Source organism: Mandrillus leucophaeus, unplaced genomic scaffold, assembly GCF_000951045.1.
Source record: "Mandrillus leucophaeus isolate KB7577 unplaced genomic scaffold, Mleu.le_1.0 Scaffold198, whole genome shotgun sequence".
NCBI lineage: Eukaryota > Metazoa > Chordata > Mammalia > Primates > Cercopithecidae > Mandrillus > Mandrillus leucophaeus.
The window spans coordinates 4807017-4821747 of NW_012102009.1; the positions used below are offsets into that span (position 1 = coordinate 4807017).

Consider the following 14731-nt stretch of genomic DNA (forward strand, 5'->3'; position numbering starts at 1 on the left):
GCCCATCCAGGGATGGAACAATATTTATTTAGTAAATGATTGTTAATATTTGGTTAGATGTGAAATCCTGAGGAAGTAATTTCAAGAACACAAACCAACACCCAACCCTCAGACTCCCTAAATCTAGTCTGTCACCAACCCCAGCCCTCACTACATATCGGAATGCCAAAGACTGAATTCTTTACCTTCCTTCATTCTCTTCCTCTCAGATCTGCTCCCTAAGCCCTCTTTAAGCCCCTTTATGTCACTACACAGCCCAGGCATCCACTCTCAGTACTATTTCTACCTGACTCCTCCCTCTTCTTTCTTCCAGTCCTAGGTTGTTTGTTCACACCTGTCATATCTCCATTTGTAACAGCTATTAGGGAATTCCTCTTCAACCCCAGCCCTGTCTGCCTTTGAGGACTATCTGCTCATCTCTCCGCCATGACCTCTGGCCTTGGGTCCTCCTGCTTCATGTGTCAGGAACAATGGTGGTGGTATCAACAGTAAGAATTGCTTTGAAGAGAGTCTTCAAGGTGGCTTTGGAATGTTGTGAGGATGTGCTGGATGCTTGGTCAAAGGACAAGAGAACTTCAAAATGGAGACTTCTAGGAATCACCTGTGGAAGGGAATAGAAAAACACAATAGCAGATCACAAATTGCTCTTTGCCAAGGTTTTAGCTTCCATGACCCCCTATAAAAAAATCAAACCCTGATCCTCCAAAGTTGGCAGTGAAAGAAAAGAGCCTTTATGTGAGTAAGGTGCCTGGATCTCATGGCCCCAACTCTTGGGGGAGTAGCTACCTCTTTAATCTTCCTGCCCAAGCCCTGCCCATAATTCTTCTCTCTGTGTCCAGTCCATCCAGTGAAATCACGTTGGAGAATAGATACCTTTTAACTAGAACACTGGGATCCCCTGCTGTGTCACCCCAGATTTCTGTCCATGTTTTGCCACTCAAAGCCCTTACCACCAAGATCAAAAATAGCTGTAATTGGTTTATCATCCTCAGATTGTATCTGTGTCATTCATCTTCTTATTCTAGATCACAGCTCAGTGACTGCCACAGGATAGATGCCCAATAATTGTTTGTTGAATGAATGAATAGATTGACTTTGCTTAAGGCTCCAGGGTATCAGCAGAGAAAGCAGACCCAAAGTGCTACTTGTAAGTAATCTGGCTTCCAAAATGTAAAGTACTCATCTTGAGCTTGCGTTCCTCTCCAGGGCCTCCCTGCCTACCACCTGGCATATCTCCACATCAATCCCTTCCCAGCTGGTAGTATTCCAGCATAGCTAGACTTCTCAAGACAGACTGATGGGGTGAGAGAAAATTAGGAGATCCTTCTCATGGTGGTCTAAGGTCCATTCTCCAAGATTCCGAATTCCTATATCAAATACTATAACTTCCTTGGGCGATAAATTCTGGGAATGTCTACCTCGTTGTGGGCTTACTCTAGGTCAGAAAGAAAAACAGCTTTCATCTCCCTTGCCAACTTTCATCAGTTCCTCCCTGAAATATTCTATTAAGAATTAGCCAGAAAGAGTAGGTGATCAATTAACAAGAGTCTGCCATGGATGTGGGAGGGAGAAAAGATAGCATTTATGGAGTGTATTTCCTGTGGTCTCAGCAGAACAATCTGTCTTTATACAACAAAAGCGATCAATATCCACACTTAGAGGGATTATTTTGTACTTATCCTTTAAGGTTTCAGACGTCTTTTGACAGTCTCCACACCTTCTACTTGGCTATGGAGACTTGAAGAGGGGGAAATTTTAATAATTTGTATCAGTTCTGAGGTGATTTCTTTTTTTTTTTTTTTTTTTCCAAATACAACTGAAGCTGAAGGAAACAACTACAACAGGATGGTATTACTTAAGCCCAATTCAACCATTATTATTTTTTAAATTTTATAATTTTATTAAGTGTCTTCAATGGAATGCCATGCTCTTTGTTAAGCATCATCCCCAAGCTTGGCAATGGTGCATGGATAAACCAGGAAGAGCTCGGAAGCTCCCTCTCTGCCCTGCGCCACCAGGGTCTAAGACACATCTTCCAGTAGGCCCCCAATGAGGTCAGGCTCAGCATCTCCACCAGGACTCTTTCTATTAGAGCTCCTGGTGGGAAACCAAGAAGGGCAGCTGACCACTAGGTTACTTCCTTTTCAAGAAATCCCTCAGACCACCACTAGGGTAGTGGCTGATGGCAGCTGGGGAAGGCCTGAGTGGGTTTCAGTTGGTTCTGTGTTTGAACCAACATAGGAGTGCTCAGCACCAGGAGACAGAGGGCAATCTGACCCACTTTTCCTCACCAGTGCTGACCCTGGCTGCAGATTGGGAGGGGAAACACCAAATGCCACAAGGAGTTGAAAGAAAAGGTGGGGGGATAGTAGGCAGAGTGGAGGGAGAGAGTCATTGACAGGAATGAGATGGGAGAGGTGGCAGAGACAGCATTTGGGTGTTGAAATTACCCTGTGAATTTTTTCTGGTACTTTCCCGTAACTCTGAGCCTGAACGTGTGCATGTGACATGTCTAAAACTGTGACTTGTTTAAAGCAATTGTTTGAAAACCGTCAGAACCAGAAGCTGATAGAAATAGGCTTCTAACTTAAATATCTAAAGGGAGGATTTCTTCCTAACTTCAAGAATGTGACCAGCTCATCAAAAGCAAGCAAGCAAGCATCCATGCATCACCTTGCTCAGCGTGTCTCAGTTCAGCTTCCTACGCTATCTTCAGCAGTTTCTCAGATTTAAGAGTACTTAGTCTTTCTTAGGAGACAGCATAGCTTATTTGCAGGTAAAGGACAACACCCTGTTTGATAGTAAAAGATTGAATATCTAGAAAGTGTTTATTTTCCTACTGTTTAAATTTTTTTTTCCAGAAGATAAGCAGATACAAATCTCCATGGATGATTTGAGAAGTGCACAGGTGATAAATGGGGAAGAGAAAACCCATTCTGCCTCCTCAGTCATCCACTGATGTCTGAGAAAGAATAATACTGCTTTTTTCCCCTCTCTCTTGACCTTCCTGTGCAATAAATAATGATGACAATAGCAGCATATAATATTTACGGTGGCCATGTAATTTACTCTCCAGACTGGGACTCTTTGAGAGTGAAAGGGAGTGCTAATACTCATTACTCCAGGACAGTAGACTTAAACGGAGACATATGGTCATCCTAATGATGGTGGATATTTACCATGGATTCTGGAGTCAGGCCCAGATTTCAATCCCAGCTTCCCACATACTTACCCACCATATAATTACAGACATGCTACTTCACCTCCAAGACCCCCATTTCATTCATTATGAAGATGTGTGGTCTGTCCTTCAAGTTTATAATATCTTGCAAGATCATTATGAGGATTAAATGAGATAGTTATGTAAAATCACCCAGCATAGCACAAGGCTGGCATTCCAAATATGTTCATATTCTTTGCTTTATAGCAAGATGCCAGGATTAGTGAATCAGTTTGTTTATCCATTTCTTCAAGTACCCAAGAGTGAATTGTCAGGCATTTATTGAGTAAGACCAGTGGTTCTCAGTGGAAGCAGTACGACTCCATGGGAATGCTTTGGAAAATTGTGGAGGTATATGTGGTTGTCACAGTGATTTGTGTATGTGGGGAGGGTACTACTGGCATTTAGCAAGAGTGCTGGGGTCGCTAGATATCCTGCAATATCCGGAAAAGTTTTGCACAATGAAGGATTCTCCCTCATCCCTCAGGGCCTACTAATGCCCCATTCGATATTCCTGGAGGCCAAAAAAAAAAAAATCTTTATAAGTATCTGAGCCTAGAGCCCAATTTGATTTTACATATAAATACAAAGCATTTGTTGCAGAGTTCTAATATGCACCAGATTTTCCCGTAACATGTCAGCTGTATAAATTAAAGGAAGATTGTGCTTTGTTCAGAATTTTACTAAGTGTTTTTCACTATTTCAGGAACTCTCATTACTAGTAAAAAAAAAAAAAAAGGAAACACTGCTGTTGGATAGTAATAGTAAAATAGGGAAGGATATGTTAGTCACTAATAGAACACGCCACTCTTAAACTGCACTTAAGGCCTTCACATTCACATCATTCTCCTTATTAGTGAAAGCATTTGACTCATGTCTTCTGGTGTGACTATCCTAAGGGTTTACATAATGAAAATCATATTGTTTTATTGTAAATTCTTTTATTTCTCTTTTATAACAAGGCATTATATTTGTGGCAGAAACTGCTAGATGCTCACCAAAGTCCACATTCCACTCTCTCTCCTGGTTTCCCAACTAGACTCTTATTTCCCATTCACCCTTGCACACAGGTGTGGTCATGTGCTTGAGTCCCAGCCAATGGCCCCTGAGCAGAAGTGGTACATGCCACTTCCAGGCCTGGCCCACAGAAATCTCCCAGGTGCATGCCTCCATATCTGTTTCAACTCCCTGCCCATTACTTATCTGCCCAGTCCTATCATGAGAGCTGGAAATAAACTTTTATTGTGTTTAAGTTATTAAATATATTAGGGTACGTTTGTTTTAGCAATGAGGGGAACCCAACTAATACAATATGAGTTTTTTTAAAAACGTATTTGTGAATTTAATTTTAAGATCATAAAAAGGACATCATAAAATACTAGTTATAAAAGGGGTGTTAAGTCTGATGGTGTTGAGAACTGCTGGCCTAGACTATGGAAGGTGCTGTAAGGACTAGACAGAAGAAAAATGTGTGGTCTGTCCTTCAAGATTTTAGTATCACATGCACAACTACACAGGCACACACACACACGCAGAGTTCATTAGTTCAAGGCTGTGTATGATAAGAAACAAGTGAGTTATGTAGACTGGATGGACTCCAAACTTTTCGTTTTGCAACCCCATTAGTTAAAAACATGTTGTGCAAGCACTTTCAATACATATTTCATAGAATTCAAGACACTATCAGTTGTACATTACATCATCACATATAGCAAGAAGAAAGAAAAATATCCCTGCCAATCAAATTGTGACATAGGCTTTTGTATGTAGATTGTAAAATGTATTCCAATGTGAGAGATGTTAAAATGTGAAACAATGTGTGTCTCAGAACTGACAAAAAATGATCAATGATCATATGCTTCCAAATGAATATATTATGTCCTCTTAAAAGCATACACAAAAATGAGAGTTTTAAAAGGTTGAAATTTTATAAGCAAAAGTTCAATACCTTCCTGTTGCACCCCAAATGATCACTACAGACACCCCACCGTGGAGGCCACTGGCATAGACAGAGGTCCTGTGTGGGCCCAGAAGAGTGAGGGGCTCTTAGCTGAGTCTGTGTGGCTCTGGGGAAGTGGAGAAGCATTCCAGAAGAATCCAGTATTCCAAAATTATCCAGCTTCTGGAATACCAGAAGAATCCACCTCCAGCTTTCACACTGTATTTCTTTAGTGCCTTCCTCTCAGCAACCTGTCCTCTCACAAGAAAAAGATGTTAGTTACCTCTGTTGGGGGTAATTGCATTTTAATTGGAGTCTTCAGTCCTTTAACTGAAAGAGATTAATCTTCAAAGGAGAAATTGTGACCGTCAGTCGGGGAGCTATCTTGAGCCAGGCACTTGTGACTTCTGTTACAGACACTGCACGTCTGACTTGTAAGATCAGCCTTAAGTGGCACCCACCCAAATCTTGTGTTGCTCTTTGTCTATGCTGACATTAAATACAGTGCCCAGCTGTCATCTGCTTACACTGTTCAAATTAGCTCCATTTACATGCCGTTATTTCCCTAAGTTGTTTATCTTTCTCCCAGAGAGTAGCTTCCTCGCCTGGCTACCCTACTTATGCCATTCCCCCTAACACTGAGGCTGAGAACCACAGTCACTTCTGGTCCCTTGGCTTCACTGTCACCTAACATCACTCAGATGCTTTTCCTGTTTCTGTGTTTGGGCACTTCTGAAATGCTCGTCCACTTCCCCAGAGCCACACAGACAGCTAAGAGCTCCTCACTCTTCTGGACCCACACGGGACCTCTGTCTATGCCAGTGGCCTCCAGAGTCGGGTGTCTGTAGTGATCCTTTGGGGTACAACAGGAAGGTATTGAACTTTTGCTTATAAAATTTCAACCTTTTAAAACTCCCATTTTTGTGTGTGCTTTTAAAAGGACATAATATATCCGTTTAGAAGTATATGATCATTTTTTAACAGTTCTGAGACACACATTGTTTCGCATTTTAGCATCTCTCATATTGAGATGCATTTTACAATCAATACCTACAGAAAGCTTATGTCACAATTTGGCAGGGATATTTTTCTTTCTTCATGCTATATAACGTAATGATGTAATGCACAATTGATAGTGTCTTGAATTCTATGAAATATGTATTGAAAGTGCTTGCACAACATGTTTTTAACTAACGGGGTTGCAAAACGAAAAGTTTGGAGTCCATCCAGTCTACACAACTCACTCGTTTCTTACCACACACAGCCTTGAATTAATGAGCTCTGCGTGCATGTGCCTGTGTAGTTGTGCGTGTGATTTTATAAACTAGAAGGACAGACCATGCATTATTCTTCTGTCTAGTCCTTACAGCACCTTCTGTAGTGCTGTAAGGACTGTAAGCACCTTCCATAGCACCTTCCATCTGGGAACCCCAAGAGGAGAAAAGACTGGTCAATCAGGAATGGTAGGCAGGCACTGGGATTGCTAAAGTGGCCTTTAGGTTCATAACCTGCATAAAGAGTCTGGAATTGAGTTATCCACTAAATTCTCTCCCTCCTTTCTCTTTCTATCTCTCTCTGTATTTCCTTCTCTCTCTCTCTCACACACACACACTCTCATGCTCTCTCTCTAAAAATATCTATACACATACATACACATATGTGAGTGTAGGTGTGTGTTTTCTCACAAGGTGATTTTTAGCAAGAGAAAAGTTCTAAAAAACTCAGAAATAACCATTTTTAGTATTTCCTAAGATTAAAAGTAAGGAAAGAAATTTAAGGGGAAAAGACCAAGAGATTTGAATAGATAATTTTAAAAATCTGTAAAAAAGGGAAAACGTCACCAAAATTAAGATTAAAAGGCAAACTGAAAAAAAGTTTGCAGTGAATGCAAAAAAGAGCTGCTATCTTTTCTTTATAAAGAGCTGAAGTAACTCAATAAGAAAAATGCAAAGAACCCTAAACACAGACATACAAGGATATTTACAGACAATTCATAAAAGGGGCACCGTAACTAGTCAATGATCACAAAGCCCATGGGGAAAGTGGCCATGTGTATGTGTCCACCATTAGAGACCTAATACCTGGGTCGGTGCCTGGTTCACCTGTTAAGTAAATACAGTCATGTATTTACAATGAGAATGTTTTCTTTGGGCAATTTTGTCATTGTGTGAACATTATAGGGTATGCATATACAAACCTAGATGGTATTGCCTACTCCACACCTAGGCTATATGGTATGGTTTTATCACTCTTAGGCCACAAACCTGTACAGCATGTTACTCTACTGAATACTGTAGGCAATTATGACACAATGGTAAGTATTTGTGTGTCCAAACATATTCAAACAGAAAACAGTAAAAATACAATATAAAATGTTAAAAAATGGCACACGCTGTCCTGTTTAGGTCACTTACCATAAATGGAGCTTGCAGGACTGGAAGTTACTCAGGGTGAGTCAATGAGTGAGTGGTGAGTGAATGTGAAAGCTTAGGATACAACTGTACACCTTATAAACACTGTACACTTAGACAGCACTACATTTATAGAAAATATTTTTCTTTCTTCAATACTAAATTAACCTTAGCTTACTGTAACATTTTTACTTTATAAACTTCTTAATTTTTTAAATGTTTTGATTATTTTGTAGATATTTGGCTTAAACACACATTGTACAGCTGTGCAAAAGTATTTCTTTTTAATATCCTTATTCTATAAGCTTTTTTCTCCTTTCACAGTTTTTTATTTTTCACTTTTTAAACATTTTTGTTAAAAACTAAGACACAAACACACATATTAGCCTGGGCCTACACAATGTCAGGATCATCAGTATCACTGTCTTCTGCTTCTCCAGTTTGTCCCACTGGAAGGGCTGAAGGGGTCATAACACGCATGCAGCTGTCATCTATGAAAACAATACCTTCTTTTGAAGCACCTCCTGAAGGGCCTGCCTGGGGCTGTTCTTGAGGAGGGGTCACTCTTTTCAGAAAAGAAAAGAATGCTTGCTTTATTTCTTTGTTTCATCATAGATTTGCTTGTAAGTAGATAATGCATCATGAACACTCCTCTCTACCAATGAAAACCTTTCAGTGTTAGGGTCCATGGTTTCAAACTTTCCGAGTTGCTGAGGTCTACAAAGGCGTCTGCCAAACCCTTGACAGTGAATTTTCTCAGGGTTTTGTCTTTTTCTTCTGCAGTTTCCTTTTCTCTTGACTGTTCTTTAAGCTCTTGAGTTCCTGTTCCAGCTCTCACAACTCTGTCAGTTCCTCAGGACTCACATCTAGAGGCTCCTCAATGTCATCCTCATTCATACTGAGGTTAAAGTTGTTTGCTCCCTTATAATCATATGGGACCACCACCACATATCCAATTCATCATTGCCGCATAACTGTATTTGTTGAATGATTGATTAAATGGATGAATGAATGAATTAATTAAAAAGTCTACCTTGAGGTAATCAAAGGGATAAAAACTAAATATTTTTGCCCATCACTGTAGCAAAGCTTTTTTTTTAAAGGAGTAATATGCAATTAGTATAGTAAATGCATGTGGTGAAAAGGACTTTCTCATGCAAATTGATGGGCATGTGAATTGTTGTGAAATGTAATTGGTCAATAACATGAAAGTGCTCACCTACTTCTGGTGCATGGATGGACCACGCTTTCCCACCCAATCCCACTGCCTTGAAGGCAGACAGGGCCATGTAACAAGTTCTGCCTATGGGGTATGAGTGAGTATTTAGGAACCTTCCCATAAAGATGTAATAAGAGAGCAGGCTTGGTTGAGAGGGTGGAACCTAAGCACTGAAAAGTCTGGACTGCTAAGTCCCCATACGAGGACAGCAGCTTCAGAGAGTAACCTGAACCCAAAAACGAATTCCCATGACTAAGAAGTAAATTTTTATTTTTGTTAGGTCATTGAGATAATAGAGCTGCTTGTTACCACAGCTCGCCTGGCTCATTCTGATTAACATACTTATTTAATTCTTGTAATGTCTATCAACATAGCTATGCAGCTATGCACAACAGATCCAGAAATTCCATTTATGAGGAATAAGAGAATACTCCTAAATATGGAAAAATATATTTATACATGAAGATGCTCCTTGTAAGGTTATTTTAAAACCAGCATTCCCATAATAGAATAGTTAGCTGCTAAAGAAAAACATACCACATGTGCTTAGTAGATGTTTATAAAGAAGATGTAATAACGTGGGAAAATGTTTATGACTGCCATCCTCATAGACTTTCTATTCATATAGAATAAGATTGAAGAAAAATCACCAAAAATGTTAAAAATTGGTTTTGTTGGGTAGTGCAAATATAAGCAATTTCTTCTCCTTCTTTCTACAGCTTAAAGTTTTCCAAATATTTAAAAATAAATGTATATCAATTTTTATAAAGAAAAACAATGCTGTTCTTTCAATTACTCAAGTTTTAAAATTAATAACAAATAGGTTATTTTATTATCTCATTGGTAAGATTTTTCTTAATCCCGGAAACAGATCTTTCCCTAGTTGCTCCGAAATCCAGGTGGTGGACAATCTTTACATTTCATATTTTTTGCTACTTTTGTTTATATACATGCAGAAAAGGCAAATTTTAAGAAAAGATGTTTGTGAGTTTATCTCATTTAAAAGCACAATAGGCGACCTATTGATTTTTAAAATAGAGAGGCTCTGACCTTGACCAAGGCCTTCCCGCTCTTTGGAGCCCATTGTCCTTCTCTGATCCATGAGAGACTGAGTCTGGTGATCCTTAAGGCCCTCTCCCAGATCTTCTACTCTGTAATTCCGTGTTGAAATGGAGTAAGATGTTCACAATTTGGTATGTCAGAAGTGTAATTCAACCAGGCATTGGAAAACATTTATCTCATTAATCTTTGTGAACAGGTATCTATGGAAACAACTTACATTTGTATTCAAGGGAGATAATCATTTATGAATTTATCCTTATACAATCATCACAAAGGTAAGTTGTGCCCAGGATAGCTTCTTGCAGTATGTTCAACAGGACACAGTTTTACACATTTTTAGTAGAATCAAGTAGAAATCACTCTGACAAACTGAGATACCACCAGAGATTCAGAAACTGGAGAGTCTAGCTTGAAAATATATCATAGGGATCATGAGAGTCACAGTGCTCAGTAGACACAACTTTAGAAAAGTTGAGAAAAAGACACTGAAATGATGGAAGACCCAAGTAATCATGGAAAACAGAAGAAAACGGACTAGATACAGAGAGCATCATTTTTCATTCAACCTGGGTCAGTTTTATCCAATAATTCTGGAATGACCACCTTGTTACCTAACTAGCTGCTCCTCCTCTCTGGGCTGAGCTTCTACACATAGACAGTTAGGGCCCTTGGCCAGATAGCATCTAAAATCCCTGCAAGTTCTGATAATATGATTGGGCTAGTGTTTGTTTTTGCTATCATTTGATGTCCTTCAGCAGTGATTTATAAGAACAAAATAGAAAACTCAGGTTACGTGCAAGGAGACACGTCCATGTCTTGATAATGTCTGATAAGCAGAACTGGTGTCTTCTAGCTCACAGTTCTTTACTTCTCTCTAGTTTTATTGTTCAGATCTCTCTGGCTGCCTGCAACAGAAGCTCAGCATGACCTGGCTCAAATCAAAAGGAGAAGCCTTGGTTCCTATAACCAAGTTGCTGGAAGGGCATAGGTTTAGGTGGCCAAAAGACAATGGATGCAGGGTCTCGAACACTGTCAGGACTCTCCATGCTCTTTGGGTTTCAGGGTTCAAATCAGGTTCATCATGTTAGTGGAGTCATGGATATGGGCAGCTCTGGGCTCTCATTCCTGGGGAAGTTAGCATTCTGCCTTAAGCTCATCTTTGATAATTCACAGGTAAGGACACTGGTGGCACAGCTTAGGTCACAATCCCAATACCTGAGCCAATCATCATGCTCAGAGGTGAGAGATATGATGATTTGCCAACCTGGTCACATGTCCAGTCTTTTTAATCAAGAGGATTTGGGTCATACTGGAAGCAATAGAGACGTCCATACTGAGAGGGAAACAGAACAGCAGCTGTATTTGTTTTCTATTGCTGTGTCTCAAGTTGCCACAAACTTAGAGGCTTAAAACAATGCTCACCTATTAGTTCACAGTGCCATAGGTCAAAAGGCTGTGCACAGTGTGGCTGTGTTCTCTACTCAGGATCTCACAAGGCTAAAAAGCGTTGGCAAAGTTTTTTTTTTTCTCATCGGGAGTTCAGGGTCATCTTCCAAGTTCATGTGGTCATGGTAGCATTCACTTCCTTGAGGTTGTAGGACTGAGGCCCTCATTTCTTTGTTGGCTATCAGCTAGGGGCTACTCTCAGCTCCTAAAGGCCCCTAATATTCCTCTTCAAATCCAGCTATGGAGAATCCTCCCCACCCCCTAGTGTCAAATGTATCTCACACTTCAAATCTCTTTCATCAGCAGGAGCCCAGTCCTTTTTAAGGGCTTGGCTGATTAGATCAGCACCTGCTGCTCCCCAGATAATCTTCCCACCTTAAGGTCAGTTGATTTGGCACCTTAACTACATCTGCAAAATCTCTTCATGGTACCCAGCTTAGAGTTTGATTAAATAACTGGGAGAATGTGTACACCAGGGAAGAAGAGAGTGGGAATGTTGGAGATCATCTTAGAATTCTGCCTAACTTGCCATATGAACTTAGGAAGTTTGAATCTGAGTTTGATCTTTTGAGATATGTCTCGAAAACATCCAAAGACTAAATCTACCTAAATCTTGAGCAACTAATTCACTTATTAAACTGGTTGCTTGACTCATGTAATCAATATAATGTAATAAAATACATTTTTAAAAGTCATATGATTGTCTTAACTTTAGGAAGATAGAATATGAATTTAAAATAGACCTTACTTAGGTAAAAGCACGTTTTAAGCACTTTCTCCATGTTCCTTTTCAGATGAGGAGTTGTTTGATTCCATAAACTCAGTTAGGCCCTTCTGTTATACGTCCTCATGGAACTCTGTTCTATGACTCTTGAGACACTCCTAATTACTTACTCAGCACTATTACCACTATCCTGTATCCTGCATTGTCAGGATTTCCTGTTCCATGCAGCATGCCTAGTACATGGCATAGAGGCTGGCACATAAAATAAATATTCACAGAATAAAAGAGGACAAATGCCAGGCCACACTTTTGTCATTTATGTACTCCCTGTGCTTAGGGCAGTACCAGAACATAGTAGATGTTCAATTTGAAGTGGGAGGAAGTCATGGAAGGAGGGAAGAAGAGAGGAAGGCAGAATATAGTGCTAGGCCCCTTTAAAAGAAAGCAGCTAACTCTGCTTCCTGCTGTGTTGACTCGATTGACCTGTACAAACAGTTCTTAGCATTTTACTTCCAAGAACAATCGTATAAGGTGATTTAATTATTTCCCAATGGTTGCTGGGACTCTTGAAGCCTATGCAGGACAATGGGTAAAAGGGTCCCCATACCAAAATTGGCATTGGGTATACCCAGAGGGTGTTTATCTGGCCGGGCTCCATGACACTGGTCACCCGAGGCTGTTCTCTTTGTTTGTTTTATCCTGAACACAGTCACATGCCCACTTCAGGTCTCTGTACAGGCAAAATGTGTCTGGAGTCAACTACTTAGCAGAGCAAATACACTCATCCCCAGGCCTGTATTAGACTTTAACTGCAGGCAGGCCGAACTCACAGAACCTGTACTGCCTATACAAAAGGAGACTCTTACCAAGTCTGGGGGGAAGTCAATATCACTTATAATATGTTAACTATCTCACTAACCCTGGAGGTGATCTGGATATGGAGAAGGGCTCAAGTGATCAAATATCTCTGAAAAAAGACATAATCTGGGTCCAAAATGTCAGTAATAATGTACCAACAGACCATCTTCTTGGAAGGAAATTTGGGAAATACCTTCCAGGGAGGTTGTACATGACATAGTGTTGGTCTTCCCTGCCAGCCCCTCCCCAGCTTCCTCCTTCCCCTACCCTGGCCTCACACACAGCTGCAACTCTCACTTCTCTTTTAAACTACAAGTGAAAGTCTGATGATGGTCGCACACACGTCCTCCTTCCTAAGTGCTGCATTATGTCCTGACTATTTTTTTTTTTTGCTCTGATGCATCACTAGTTGCAGGATGAAGCTATTCACAGACTCTGGATCAAGTCCATGTGGGGAGACCATTGGAAAGAACATGATTTTTAAAGCTAGTTTTACCTCAACACTGCTCAATCCCAGACCACTCTTCCCCAGTCACTTGCTTACGGCTATGGGCTGAATGTTTATGTCCTCTGAAAAATCGTATGTTGAGGCCCTAACTCCCAGTGTAATAGTATCTAGAGGTAAAGCCTTTGGGAGTATTAGGTTTAGACGAGGTCGTGAGGGTGAGAATTCTCATGAGAGAAATAGTGCCCTTATAAGAAGAGGAAAATAGGCCGGGCACGGTGGTTCACGTCTGTAATCCCAGCACTTTGGGAAGCCGAGGTGGGCAGATCACCTGAGGTCAGGGATTTGAGACCAGCCTGGCCAACATGGTGAAACCCTGTCTCTACTAAAAATACAAAAATTAGCTGGGCTTGGAGGTGGGTGCCTGTAGTCCCAGCTACTGGGGAGGCTGAGGCAGGAGAATTGCTTGAATCAGGAGGCAGAGGTTGCAGTGAGCCAAGATCATGCCACTGCACTCCAGCCTGGGCAAGAGTGAGACTCCGCCTCAAAAAAATAAGTACATAAAAAATAAAAAGAGGAAAATAGATCCTCTCTCTCTCTCTCTCTCTCTCTCATCAGTGCACTCACCCTGTAAGTGGCCACTTACAGGTACAAGCCAGGAAGAGGGTCCTCACCAGGAAATGTAATCCACTGGCACTTTGACCCTGGACTTTCGGCCTCCAGAACTGTGAGAAATAAATTGTTATTTAAGCCACCTGGTCTGTGGTATTTTGTTACAGCAGCCTGAGCCGACTAAGACACTTACTGCAATTAATTATTTGTATGATGACAGATTCCCGCATTTCTATTACAGCTCTCTAAGAATTCATCTTATTTGGTTTGACCCCTCACGGTGCCTAACCACTGGTACTTATGTGTATAAATGGTTGCTAAATGTTTCTCAAACTTTCACTTTTGTCCTAAGGAGCTTGGTCTTGATCACTCATGCAGTGGGAGCTGCTGGGAGTTTCTGAATGTAAAGTGGTATTAGCTGTGTTTTCTCAAGCAAATGACTTACCTTTGGAGCCTCAGGTTTCTGGTAAGAGAAATTAGGTTGCACAAGGGTAGAAAGACGAGAAAGTTTTTTGAACAGTGTAACTCATTGCGTAAATGTAAAATATCCTTAAGAGCTCACATTTGCCCCTTGCGTTCCTCAAAAGGGCAGAGCATCTGCTAAAAGACCAATCTGTGAAGCACTAACTGGACTTCTGCTTATTTAAGCTGGACTAACCTTGTGACTAATTCTCTCTCTGTGCTGTGGCTGCCTAAGCAGGGAATATATCCAAATGTGGAGAGGTTGAACTCCCTTATTATGGGGAAAATATCCCAGCATGCCTTTCCACTTTACTTCTAGGGCAAAAGTGAGGA

At 40.6% G+C, this 14731-nt stretch overlaps 1 long non-coding RNA gene across 1 annotated transcript; it reads right to left on the reverse strand.

Annotated features, from left to right (window-relative positions):
* Positions 1-231: 231 nt before the first annotated feature.
* Positions 232-14646, reverse strand: LOC105538733. Its single transcript, XR_001005956.1, has 3 exons — positions 14382-14646; positions 13971-14049; positions 232-601 (listed from the first exon to the last, which is right to left on the reverse strand). It is a non-coding gene; the product is annotated as an uncharacterized LOC105538733 (long non-coding RNA).
* Between the last annotated feature and the right edge of the window lie 85 nt (positions 14647-14731).